Source organism: Neofelis nebulosa, chromosome 2 (genome assembly GCF_028018385.1).
Source record: "Neofelis nebulosa isolate mNeoNeb1 chromosome 2, mNeoNeb1.pri, whole genome shotgun sequence".
NCBI lineage: Eukaryota > Metazoa > Chordata > Mammalia > Carnivora > Felidae > Neofelis > Neofelis nebulosa.
In genome coordinates, this window is record NC_080783.1 from 16,699,349 (window position 1) to 16,703,030 (window position 3,682).

The 3,682-nt window shown below is 40.8% G+C and overlaps 1 long non-coding RNA gene across 1 annotated transcript; it reads right to left on the reverse strand.

Annotated features, from left to right (window-relative positions):
* Window positions 1-2,017: 2,017 nt before the first annotated feature.
* On the reverse strand, window positions 2,018-3,181 carry LOC131492767 (uncharacterized). Its single transcript, XR_009252278.1, has 2 exons — window positions 3,062-3,181; window positions 2,018-2,646 (listed from the first exon to the last, which is right to left on the reverse strand). It is a non-coding gene; the product is annotated as an uncharacterized LOC131492767 (long non-coding RNA).
* Window positions 3,182-3,682: the final 501 nt, after the last annotated feature.

The window sequence follows — 3,682 nt, forward strand, 5'->3', positions numbered from 1 at the left end:
AGAGAAAATTTGCTGTAAAGCGTTCGTTCTTTCAAAGCAAAGATATTATATATCCAATCCAGCAATGAAGTCATCAAGGGGGAAAGAAAATCAGTCCAGTATTTTGCCTTGACTATAAAGTTCAGCTTTAAAGGCAATAAGATGATATTAAACCTTGTCCTTGACCTTAATTTCTATCTGCTATTTACCCCCTCCCCCTTTTTTTTAAGCCTCCCTTTGGGTCCATGGAATTCTTTTTGCTTGGAAGGAATCAGCAGGTCCTTAGAGGACCTCAGGATAAATATAGAAAGTGGGATTTGCAGATGAGGCACAAAAATGTACATAATATTAACTATATACATCAAACAAATGACTTCCTCTGAGTGCCCACTAGGAAGAGCTTTTATTGAAGTAGCTTCAAGGGTGAGTAGGGAAGGCAGTTTTGATTCCGAAAAAAAAAAAAAAAAGTCATAATGATGAAATCCTTAGAATTCTCACAGCTAGGAAGGTGGTTTCCAAAGTTAAGGCAAGTAAATTCTTAGAAACAAGGCCCCTTCCATACCCATTTCAATGTTTTTGTAGAAGAGTTTCCTTAGACAGAGTTGAAAGGTCACACTGATGATTGTATTTGTATCGGGATAATTTTTAAAGCTTTTTCCATCACTGTGACCACTGATAGCTCACCGGTTTTATAATAACCTGGAAGTTAGGCAGCAAAGATCTCATGACCTCCGTCTGAGATGTGGGGAAAGCACAACATGAAAAGCTGAAGTGACTTGACCAATGTGAATTATTGAAGACAATCGGGTAATTATCTTATTGAATAGAGTCTTACCAAATGGAGTCTTGCTCCTTCCCTGCTTGGCTTTCTGTGGCAAAGCAGGAGGCCTGGAGGGTCACCTGGCTGGCTCAGTTGGTGGAGCATACAATTCTTGATCTCAAGGTTGTGAATCCGAACCCCAAGTTGGGTGTAGAGATTACTCAAGAATAAAATCTTAAAAAAAAAAAAAAAAGAGCAGGAAGCCTGGTTGAGTGAAATATCATTACTATTATTATTTTAATCAAGTGAAGTTGCAAAATAAAACGTGCCTTCCCTGCTTGCCGTTGGCAGGCTACCATTTTGTGATTTTGACCCATCTCCTTGTAGCTATGTAAATAGTAGGTACCTTGGAAGTTTTAATATTATTCTGGTTTTACACTCATCATGGAAAAGCTCCTGTGGGCCCCCAAGAGGGAATTGACCATGACAGCATGCTATTTAGATCAACCCCAGATCTAGAGGATTGTGAGGGAACGGCTCATATTTTGGCCAGTGCGTGGCTAAAGCCAGGCTCTTACTCCAGTGGCCCAACCCCGCACCCCCACCCTACCCCAGCATGGTGTTTATGCTTCAGAGATAATGCACTCAAGGGTTCTAACCATGGGAGTCCAGGAGTGAAGAAGCACTATGGTCTGTGACGTCTGGAAAATGGCGGATGGTGTCCTTGCACCATTGGGTTTACTCTCAGTAGCAACATCATGTGACACCAAGAGCTGAAAGTTGTGTCCCTCCCCGCGAAATGAAATGGTGGTGCGATAAAATCATTTTAGTGAGTAAAAACCAGTATATTTTTGGAATAAAAATATGATGTAGTAGGAAATAGCAAGGTGCAAAGTACAAGTAAAATGAATGACTTTGAAAAAAAAATGTTGAGAATCTCTGATGTGTAGATTTAGGGGAAAACCCAGTCCCCTCTCTAGAAGGTATTTAGAGGTAGGACTCTATATTGGACTGAGTAAGTAACCTTCTGATTCTTGCTTGTTTTAGTAGCAAGTGGAGACCCATGCCGAGATACTGGCCTTCTGGGGGAATGAGAGTTGAATAAGTACATTTGACAGAAAAAAAAAAAAAAAAAGCAAAAAACCACATTGTCTTTGATCCTCAAGCTGGGGAGGTGGGTCATGCTGGTTATAATGACAATTAAATACCTTTGTTTCAGGAATTCCTAAAACTGCTGGGTGGCTTACATGGCTATATTCTAAACTATGATAAGGAATCTCAAGTTTTCTAATCTTCATTGTGATGGGCTCAATCAATGAGGTGGGGAAATTTAGTTAATAATTTTCCTTCCTCCATCTGTTCACTCTCTCTGAATTACAAAAGCCCAATTAAGCACATTTCTATATAGTCAGAATAAAAAGAACTGAAATTAAAAAAAAATAATAATTGCACACTCGTAATTTCTAGTATGTGTTGGGTTGGAGAGAGAGAAGGGAAGGAAAAAAAAAAACCGTGAGCAAAAAGTGTCTTCAGGCTTTCTGGAAACTGCTAACTGGTTCACCAGTTCACCTAGTAAGAATGATTCAAATTGTGCTGATGTTGATTTCTGTTTCAGATGTTAATATCTGTCTTCTTTTTGTTGCTTTGGGTGTAGGCCAGTGATGGTTTCTGATTGCACAGGAACTGATGGCATAGCAACGCTGTGTCATGGTGGGATTTGATAGATGAGCTGTGAACTTTCCCATCAACTCCGAGTACCTCCCGTTGGCAGTTTCGGCCCTCAACCTGGTTTCCTTCCTATCGCATACTCCATTTGTCTCGAGCGTCTATGTTGTACTTTCTCTGGTTCCCAGCTCTATTCATCCATCGAATCATGGGTGCATCATTTATTAAAGTCCTGCTGTGTGCTGAGGGCACAAGGAAAGGAAAAGGAAATTATAAATACTCGCCTTCGGAAACTTACAGGCTTCTTAAGAATCTCCAGGCTCAATTCACTATGAGGAGCCTAAGGCACAAACTCCCTATCTGCTAACCCGACAGCTATTTTCAATGTCCTTCTCCCCCTACATCTTCCCACACAATCAGGGGTGATTGTGTCACTGTTCTGACCAATGAGGTATCAGAAGAACCCGATGAAGGGGAGGGGGTCCTAGCATCGGTACTTCCTGATAGAAGACAGGAAAGTGGCTGGCACTTCTCACGCTGTCTTTCTGTCTTGAACAAGTGGGGACACCTGGTGCCATCTTGAGATCATGAATCGATAATCCGGAAGGAAAAGTCAAGAGAGTAACAGGTTCTGTCTCAACTAACACTATTACCCACCGTTTTGAGACTGTGTGTTATTTATTTAAGGCCCTCTAAGCCAGGTGAAGTTTGACGAACTCTATCTCATCATTGATCTGGCTGTACTTGACATTTTCATGGGTTTTTCCTTTCCTTCTATTCCAGTTCTAACCATTCCAGTTCTATTCCATTCTAACTGTGACCTAATCCTCCAGCAGGTTATATGATTATCATTTCTACTGGCTACCTGGAAACCTTGGGTCTTCCACACCTTTTTGGTATCATTTCTTTTTTCCCCTTTGTCACTATTTAAAAAAGAGTTTCACTGGGAAAGATAAAAGAAAAGCAAATCAAAACATTGAATTCCACAGCAACTTGGCTTTACATGAGATAGTATGTGATAAGTTCCTGACACATAGCAGGTGCTCATGGAACTTATGGCACTTATGGAAATCATGGTTTTTCTTCTCTTGGAGCTGAGGCTGCTCATCTTAAGCAGCTGAGGACTAGTCATGAGATCATGTGGGTGGCATAGGAGTTGAGGCAAAAGAATCTATTCATTTTCATTGATTTGGCCTCAAGAGCACTGTTCAAAACTTCCCTTTTCAATGTATGAGCATTTCCCCTCCACACACTCCTTTGTGTGGTGTTGTAGAAAGA